Raw genomic sequence first — 11,061 nt, forward strand, 5'->3', positions numbered from 1 at the left:
GACTAAAAATGGCTGCTTAACTGTAGTTGTAAGCAAATATTGACTGAGTTGACTCATAAAAATTATTGAAGTTTGTAGCTTTATCCTATTAGTGTGCTTATAGATGTGGTGACAACCTATAGTGTCCTGACTTGTCAGTGATGTATGTTGCTAAAAAGTGAAACATTTGTCTACATTTACATGAACATTAGGCAGTTGGTGTTGTTTTTAGCTGCTATTTGTTTCACTTTCTAAACAATAATCGTTACCTTATTTGCCTGTGCCTCTTGGTTTGGGAGAATGTGTACGAAAATTTGACAAATTATTTCGGTTTTGTTATTATCATGTTTTCTTGGGCTTTTTGAACACTAAATGTTTGTGGTTTCATGTGTACCTCATTTTCAGCATTAATGTGTTGCAAATGGAAGAAGTTTTGTATTTTGAATGCACTGTCAGGATAATGTACAGGCCAGTATCGTAACCCTTGCCCATGTAGAGGGGAGGGTTAAAAGTGTTTTCTGGGAATGTCTTAACATTAAGTTATCTACTTGTACCTTGTCATATTGTTATAATTTAGGAATGGTTTGTGGTTGAGAGATTGCATGATTTTTCTTATTTTGTGATACTAGACTAGGATATACCAAAACACACTCTGAATGCCTAAGTTAATGTCACATAATCTTTGTTAAAATAAACTATGTATGAAGATGATCTTTTCCCTTCTGTAGTTAAAATAATCACTGCACTTACATAATTTTTTCCGAATTTTTGATCGCCAATCTTCTCAGAACTATACTTACGAGCATCTCGTGATATGAATACTCTAGGACAAATTCTCAGAAACAAAGAATTATATCGGGACCCAGAAACGCAGAGATGAGGTGTCAATAGATAATCTGGATTTTGCTAGAAAAATACTCCACCCTGTCTGGCATCCAGAGACAATATTTTAGCAATTGCTGCGACAAATAACTTATACTTGTTCCATGAACAGCAACTTAGTGATGCTTATTAGTGTTGTAATTTGTGTAAACTGTTTTAGCTATATTCTTAGGGGCTTTCATTTGTTAATACTTATATCTCTTCATCTGTCTTCTACTATAAATTGGATTCCTATCTTTCACTAATCTGTGCTGAACTGTTGTTCTTTAAGAATATCTAAAACATCTGCCACTTTTTGGGGTAACATATTAGTATTTAATTTTAATGTATTGTCTTTTGTACATGATACAATTTTATCATAGGTATACAACTTTATCATAGGTAATTTGTATTGATTTAATAGTGGTTCCACCTCAAAGCCATTTGATGTTCTACTTGGTGCAAGTCAATTAGCTTTTGTGACAAGAGATCAAATAAAGATAAAATCCACTTCGACGAGGACGACGATGACTTAATCCATCAGTGTCTATAGATTTTTACAGAAAAACAATAATAGTAATTTGTGTGAATACCTGTTTGACTAGATGCATAGTTGGTAGTACTAGGTCATTAGCAGATAACGAAATGAAAAAGAGAGAATGGCACCAACCATTCACATAAAAAGAAGAACCCAATTACCTAAGAAAGAACATTTTTAATATATCCCATAATCAATGTTACACCTCTTGAAGGAGTACCATTCATCAGCAAAATACTAAATGCCAGAATATGACTTATAATTAGAAAAACTAAGGAAGGAAAAACACAGAACATTACATGTTTTAACTAGCTACCTAAAAATTATCTAAATAATGAAATGCTAAATTTGCTAAATTCAAATTTGGAACTATCTACAATAATTTGTTCTTATTACCTGATCCAGCAAGGAAACCAATGAGCAAAGAGGTATGACAGGAAATGTTATCATTAATGAACCATAACAAATATGGCACAGGATACCAACTAGAAACAAGACTGCCAAGGGAAAGCCATCAAACAGTAAACAAATGTGACATATAAGGACAAACTGAAAACATAGATAGATGGGTCAATAATAACATAAACCATCCTATAATAATTTATAAGATAACAATTTTATGGTAAACAGTGCTTTAAGAACAGGAGGCTTTGAAACTAGTAGAGAGATTACAAAGTTACAAGGTAAGGAAGCAAGCTAGCTACTCTAGAGCTTCAAAGCTCAAAAGCTTCCAACATTATCATAGCACACATCGTAAATGAAATTGCATGGCTAGCAGTTCAAGCTATGCTGTTAAATTTTAGTTGTGGCTCTACTTTATCAGAAAACAATGAAAACTATCCACATATACATTATATACAAATTATGTGGCCTAAAACAAGTATACTACTGACAGGCAGTAGAAGGTGTAGAGCCAGCTAATAGTATGACATGCACAACACAAAGACCTGCAAATATTGCTTATGCCAATACAAAAAAATATTTTATGGAAATTAACTTACCACTATTATCACTGAAATGGCTTTTTGGCAAACTGAAAATTCTTCAATTAATTCAGCCAAGTAATATAGTCCAGCAGCTGTGTGAAAAGACCAGAACGCAGTGTACTCAATAATAAATACATTGTTAGATAAATTGTTACTAATAATATGAAATGAATTGTTCAAAGTCTGAAAAAAATTAAAAAGAGTAAAGGCTTTGTATAAGACACATGTAGGTTATTAAACACTGCAGGCCTAATGTCTATCATTCAAGGATTTTTTAGCCAGCACTAAATTAACTCTTTGCACGTGAAAATGCATATATGCATTGATGGTAAGCAACACCTTTCAATTGCAGTTGCCAACTTAAAACATTTCATACCCAAATTCAAACAAAATTTTAACAATAAATAGCGGGATAGATAGTTCTTAATAGTAAGAAGAAAAAGTAATGGGTATATGGTAAGCCAATATGTGAATAAGTTTTGAAATCCATTAATGATAGAAAAGCATGGGCACGACCCATTGAGCTGTTTAAAACACCTGCCTTCCTACTTTTCTGTACTCAAAAGAAAACTAATTTTTGCACCAATGTGTAGTGTAAGACTTGCTCTTTCAGTTATAGCAACAACTAGTCTTACATTATGAACAGTAAGATTCAACATGATAAAGAAGGGCTATATTTACCCTGCCTCACATATTTTATTGAAAATTAAATGGCTAGAAAAGGGTTTAAAGTTACAATAGCTTCTTATACCCTCACACACAGTGATTACCCTAGATTGTCCCCTAAACAGGGAAAATGTTTTTGCAATGAGAATATGCTTCATTATGTAACCCTACGCCTTAGATCCCAAACATAGAACTTTTGTATTAATTTTGTATTATGTTTATACTAGTAACACAGACCTATAAAGTCTATAAGACTAAGAGGCTTTAAAACTACTTTAAGATCTATTGCATAGTAATGTTCACTAGTCAAGGGTATAGTTCTTGCAGCAACAAAAAGGAACATTGCTAAACTAGGGTAAATTATAGATTTGCATTGGAGTAAAATATTCCTTACTGGGATGACAGATCTCAAAATTTAAGTTTCAAATCATTGATAATAGACTAAAGGAGTGAATGGGTAAGAAGCATTCATAGGAAAGGAGGCTAGTTGGCTAAAGTCTGAGCTAGAACAGAAGGTGGAGAGCCAAAACAAAATGAAGAAAAAGAAGACAAAAAAGAAGAGATATTTGTCCAAAATTACAGACATGTTCTTTTTCTCTAGTACTAACAAATGCAGAAAGAGAGACTGTCAGATTTATATTAGCTAATTCATTTATTGGTAACAATATGAAAAAATTTCAAATTATCGGTAAATGACCTGTACATTCAAAATAGCTCTTCCTTGATATTACCAATTGTGGGTATAGTGAGGAATGTTGGAGTTAAAAGATTTGGCTAAATACACTTGCAAAAAGTATATATATTCTAGTAAGTAATACTCTATTACTTTTGATACAATGCACGTGTATTGGATTGACGTAACACAAGACAGACTGTTTATTGGGAAGTTATTTAAACTCTTACTGTGCATAATGTAATTGTTCATTTCAATCTCTTTCAATATTATCTATGGTTTGTACCTCCCCTATGCTCCTCCCTACATCCCCATACCAGTTACAATCTTCACATAAAATGATACAATCTAATATGACTAAAATTACCAAGTGAGAAGACACAAGTATGATCTCACCAGCCAGAGCTACCCAGCTCATTAACCCAAAGGATCATTGTACACAGATATAATGATTAAAGTAGGCGTGGTCTTGCTTATTTATACGCTCGTAATAAACATGAAGAGGACATGGAACACACGCAGCTGTGATGTTTTCTTATTTTGCTATGTGGATTGCTTTATATAGGACTCTCGGTTACAGGCAAATAAAAAGGTTGTTATAATGAAGAGTTGTGACGTTCAGCAAAAATGAAGAATTGAATATATTTTGAAGCCACTGAGAAAAGAAAGTAAGTAGTTCAATACTCTGAGGCTATAGTTTCATGAGACGAACCCAAAGCGTCAAGTTGGGTCCAAGTTGCAAAAAGGAATTGATTGGAAACATTACTTCAAAACGTTTTTGCATTGCTTGTTTTAAAATAGGTTGATGGCTTTGAAACGAGCTGGCTAGCTTTTAAAATGTGCCAATGAGCCTAATTTTAATAAGTAGTGAACTTCTCAAAGGCACTGGTAGTGACAGTGTGTATATCCCATACTAGTACCACTACTTATACCTCATACAGTACCATATAGTACAGTCCTGTATGAGCCACATGACACCACATGCGTAGTCATTTATATGATGTAGTGCTTTTTTCTGGCACGTACAATGATCATTAAACAGTTAAAACAGCGACATATTGACTCTCTGTAGCTTTTTTGAGCGCCTCAATTGGTCTAAACACACTATAAATCACTAAAGCACTGTCTATTCTTATGCTATATCAGCATTTTGTTGTGCTTTGTCATGAAACTAGACATTCTGCAAGGGGAGGGAACATCTGACAAACTTTCATTTAAAAGTTGGGTTCTACCAAGATTTTGGGTTAACCTATGAAAAATGGTTCTATCATGTGACCAACTGTGGTCAAAAGAATAAGGCGAAGTTTAGACCTTGAGGAAAGTACCACTTAAAGGAAGAATAAAGGGATCTTGAATATCTTTCTTCAGCTTTATTAATATCTATGTGAAATTCAAATGTAAATGAAGCCTACAAAAGGAAGTCATGGTGACCTAAGGGTAAATGATTAAAAAATATAATTGCCCAACTTTAAATGAAAGTTTGCCCAGACATTCCCCCTCTTTATAACATTTGGCTTTGAGACTTTTATACTCTGTGTGTCTCATGCAGCATGCGATGAAGCCGAGTGCTGTGAGCATTAAGACCACACCCTGATGGATTATGTGTTATGTAATAACTGGGGCAATTGTTTGAATCACACAAAGTAGTTGGAAATTAAAGAAAGCAACTAAACTTCTTATGCTTAACAGTCACTACCTACAGTAAATGTATCTCAATGTGAAACTGTTTAAAGCTTTGTACAAGGTCATAGAACAACCAAAGCTCAGGTGCAGTTTTTTACACTTGTGTCCTAGTATGCTCTAGTCTTGTCCTTGGTCATTGAGTAGATAGAAAGGACGGTAGTAACTTTTCCATATGTGTGGTATTAAGTGCAGCAGGCTATTATTAAACAGATAAGTAGTTATTATATGAACCAAAAAATAATAAGAACCATTTCACACAGTATACAAGCTTTCCTAAAATGATGTTAAATGATTGAAAGTTATGAAATTGGTCAGAAACATGCATTATAAAAAATTAATTAACAAGCACTCAAGTATATAATAAGAAATAGAAATGGCCATTTAGCTGTAGGTTACTTTTTGTCATAAGGTGACATATATGAAATGTAAATCCAGTCAAATTTTATATCATTCACTTTTCTCTTTCCTTTAGACTATTCAACAAAAGTAACTGTGTTAATGGTGATTGCACCTTTATTCCAAATAACATCCCAATACAAAAAATGAGACTCTTATGTATATTCACTTTCAGATTAAACTTTACCAGATTAGACCAGAATTTTGTTGCTCCCTTACTGCCATGTAAGACTGTCCATGATTTTGCTGCTCAATATCAATGGATAATAATAAAGAGAGTAGCTGCATTTTGGAAAGTGAAGTTCTATTTTATCCTCATTTAATGGTAAAAATCAAGTACTCTTGAAATCGTTATTGTTATTACAATTGATGTCATAGAGGATGGTCTTCAAATTGGAATTATACCTGGTTCATGGAGGAACAAAACTACATTCAACTAGAGAGGGAAGATAACACATCACTTACTGTTCCACTCTTTAAAACAGGCACTATCGACTCCCTGTCTATGGTTCTGTTCATCACAAGGGGCACACCAGATGTCGTTATTTCTATAATGGAAAGCCATATAATAAAACTAAACGTGTCCATGATTCTGTAGACAACAAGAATTATGAAGCCAAAATATGGGTAAAGACTGAACAGACAGTGATTTTGACCTTTAATTGTACATCTGAGTATGTTTCCCATATGGATCAAACTATTGTATATGTAAAGAAGAGCAAGTCATTGTTCATTGATATTAAAAACAAGTATGTGATAATACAACATTCATGTTTAAGTGTAACTTCCTTTAGATCCTAGTATTTATTTCCTTCTAAAATCAACATATAGCTGTGGATGCCAAATCTCAAAAGACTCAAACTTCGTGTTATAAGCACAGGTGTAATTCTTCTTGTATTTTCTATAGACAAACTTAAAGAAAAAGCTGTAGCTTTGAACATTATTATAAAACCACTACAAGAACATCCATTTTTTATGGCATTATGGGTTGTGTTTCCTGGACTTGATACAAAGTCATATGGTTACTTACAACATCACAGTTATCACTAATAGTGTTAAAATGTGGAAAACATTTGACTTAGTGATGTCTCAAAGTTAATCATTTATAAAAAGAAAGTTAATAGTCTTACTTTTGTTTGTAGTGCCGAAATTAGAAGTTAATCCTAGCTCCAAATTGATTGGGACAGGGCAAAACCTTTGTTGATTGTGTAGCAAGAGGGATAAATCTAAAAGGATGCAATGGAGAAAACAAAGAAATGATCAAATGACAATAGTAAATGATAACTTTAAATATATAATTTGGTCTTATTTATCGTAGAGGCTGAGATTTTTTCCTACTGATGTCAACACCGGTGCTAAATCTTCGGTTAATATTCTCATCCCCAAGTATATACAGACTCTGGTATATATGAGTGTTCTGTTTGGACTGATTATCTGGACATACAAAAAATGATTGAGTAGAGCTTATTGGATTTCATCCAGGTGTGTGTAAAGCTGTTTAGTCTTTTTCAATTTCCATGACTGTTAAATTTGCATGCTTAGAGGATGTAGCTACCTAGAGCTTTGTAGTGATATCATAGAATTCTTCTTATGTAAGCAAAGCAATTGTGATTGTAACTATTGGAATATATATTAGTACCTATTAATAAAGGATAGTGTATAGTGCATGCATAGTTACTTGTGGGTAAGTAGACTTTGAACATTCAAAGCAGACAAAAATTTCAATATGTTGGATATGTACAACATAATCAGTATACGTGGGCCAGCAGGATTTTTTATTATGTTCTCTGTTCTCTTATTTTGTAGGTAGTCAGCAAATTAGTCCTAAATACAGAATGAAAAACAATTTTCCTCATTTTTTAGTGGCAACACTACCTTCATATAACTAATGACAGACTGATAGGTGAATTAAATGAAAAAAGAAAGAAATGGTGGCAAATTCTCTTGGGCAGACAACATTTTGTGGTTGTTATAGCAAATCATATTAATACTTGGTGTATTACATTTCTCATTAGTCTGTGTTTGTTATATGTGTATTGCAAAACAGGGCATGTAAGATCAATAAAGTTATCAAGTTTTAGTATGATTATAATTAAATAGAACCAATATCAAGAAACAGAAGACTATATTGCAAGACTCAGGAAGTGAAGATGCGGAGAACGCGACCGAGAAGAGCAACAACTGACCGATAATTATTAAAGTTAATAAGTTAATAATTACCGTTTTGGCATCAAGGAGTTAAAAAACGTATTGCTATATTGGTTGCTATTCGCTAATTATGTCAAACGTATCTTTCTATTTTTTGCAATGGGCGTTGCATTCATGTTATAGGCGATGCAATTAATAATGTATTTCAATGACAGGCGAGAACTAACAATAGACCCAAAAAGTGAAGAGAAGTTCAATATCTTGATCGGTACCAATGAAATAAAAGGTGAGTCTGAATCAGATTAATGAATAATAGTATATGTATAATTTATATATAGATATATATATATTATTATCTACACACACACACACACACATATGGTTCGTTGCAATGATATGGTTCGGGCCAGTAGATGTACATGAATTATCATTATTTGCTTTACCTTATAATAGATTGCTTGCGTCCGAATTGTAACAGGCTTACCCACTCAGATTGTGAACTGTCATTAATGCAGAGCAAAATTATGATAATCCTGACCCTTGTAACCATAGAATAGGATGTCACTATTAACAGAGTAAGACTGAGTTTACTGGAGTGTTGGCAGCCTGTAAGACAATAAAAAGGATTTCGAAAATTGTTACCTTTTGAGAAGTGAGGGTCGAAATTGTGCATCAGAAGTCAGTTTACACTTGTTTTTTCCCAAAAAAACAAAGTAGTAAGTTATAATACAATATATAATATATATAGGAATAACTTGATATCAATCTGTTATCAAACTATAGGTGACGGGACTAGCTGTACTTCAGATTCTTTTTATTACTGGTTCATGGAAGACAACACATATGAAAGAATGATTTTTGAAAATTTTCACCAAAGTCATAATACCTCAGTATCAAGAAAAAGAACTACAAACTTCGATTATTGGTGTAGCAATCTATCAAGGAAGACTGCACTGTCAGTTACATCATAAAAACACTCAGTTTGAACATCAGGAAGCTCAATACAGCTGATAAAGCTGTACGAGAGTCTCTACATTGATTTAAAAGTGGAGAGCAAGATTAAAGGAGTGTTATCGTCTTACCTGTACTGCAAACTATACGTCTGGTAATAGGGTGATGTATGAAAATAGAAAAAAAACCTGGAGTTGATCATCGTAAAAGGTATTAAAAATGATTTACAGACTGTATACACAACTGGTATCTAATATCTTGTAGATCCGTCAATTATCATTGCAAAGAAATGTACTTTTGATGTTGAGAGTGTCTCCGGCAAAATAAAATTAGTATCATGTCAAATGTTCCAGTTGTGAATATAACTGTGAGAAAAAACAAAGTGGACTCAGTCCAAGATATATTTCTGTGAATATTCTCGAGAAGACCTTTTTAACAACACATTATGAACTCATATTGAACATCTTGAAATAAACAGACGGGGGTATATAATCATTACAATGGAAGACAAGTAAAGGCCAAATTGCACATGGAAACATTTTACACTGAAGGTTATACCGTTTTAAATGTGAGTAATACATCTGAGGCTGTATTAGTTAATTGATAAAAATTATTGCTATCAGTACCTACCAGCATTGAAGTTACTCCTACACAGAAAAATGTTGGAGGAAAACTCAAAGTGCTAACATTTGATTGTATCATAACAGGCTGACTCAAATGAAATGGGACTAAAGAGGGTCAAAACCCACTTAGGATGCTAATCAAGTCGAGTTTTACAAACTTTTTACCTTCTGATAAATTAATTAACATCAAAGATGGTACAAATGTGTTCCTTCAGCAGACAAAAATGCTCATAGTCTCGATTGATTTTCGTCATCAGTTCATTTAATGACTGGGTATGTATATTTGTTCAGCTGGAGTGATCATTCCCAAATCCACTGAAAGTGAAATGGTGGAGTTATTAGTCCTTACACATGGTTAGTAGTGATAACAAATTCTTCTTAGCTAAATAGTAATTATAACTGCCATGCAGATAGTCAATATATCAAATTACACATTTGACTTTTATAACAACCGATGAAGATACAGAAGAGCCAACAACCTGTGATATTCACATCACTGCTAACTGAAGATGTAAACATAGATAATGCATCTGACATCCGCTATGCCCAGTTGGGTCCGACCTCACTATTGAAATTGCAATCATTTGGTATGGTGTGTGAAACAGTGCTAATAATTGTAGTGGTGGTAATGTTATACTGTTAGCAAGAAAACATCATTTGTGAGTCCCAAATTTCAATCATTGTGTACTCTGGCCATTCGTCCCATAATTTTATGTCTTATGATAATGATGACAATAACATGCATGTAATTATAAGTTAAATTCTTAGATCAAGACATTCCGTGGCAGAACCATGGGATAAACCAATTTCCCATGAAGAAATGAAGGGTTGATGACAATCTTTGACAAAAAGAAAAGAACCGACAAGAATCAACATAAGATTAAGATAAAAGAAAAAACAAATGTCAAAGCACAAGTAAATGTTCAAAGGCATCTAGAAATAAAAAGGGATCAAAGACAAACAGAAAAACAGAAAAAGGTCAAGAAACCACAAAACAAAAAAAGATTTTACCAAAAAGTGACAAAAGTTAACCTATTAATTTTATTAAATTTGTATAAATCTATTACATCATAAAGGCATAAGATAACACTATATAACTAGTATCTATTGTCCTTGTCTAAATATTATGTATGAGTGATGAAAAAAACCCTTCTTGGGTGCCATATATGTCCACCGTTCCCCTAACAACAAACTGCTTGCACACTCATGTGAGATGGACATCTACAAGTGGAATATTCACAATCAGACCAAAGTCTGTTGATGCTAATGATGTTGACAGTCAGTACATAATTATCAATATTTATTAGACAAATGGACAGCCAGGAAACATATCGGGTTGATAGCATATGGGGGAAAAAGTAGCTTCAAAAATGTATGAAGGGTTATAGTGATTAACACTAAAGATTGTCCAGATTTTTACATATGGTCATATGATATGCGAGTTGATTAATTGATTTTGACTATAATTATAGGCTGAACTCACTGACCAATATGGAAGTTCCCTTTTTAATAAGCTACGGAAAGTATAATTTAAAACCATCAAAATTGCTGGAACAG

The sequence above is a fragment of the Gigantopelta aegis genome, unplaced genomic scaffold (genome assembly GCF_016097555.1).
Source record: "Gigantopelta aegis isolate Gae_Host unplaced genomic scaffold, Gae_host_genome ctg3540_pilon_pilon, whole genome shotgun sequence".
Taxonomy (NCBI): Eukaryota; Metazoa; Mollusca; class Gastropoda; order Neomphalida; family Peltospiridae; genus Gigantopelta; species Gigantopelta aegis.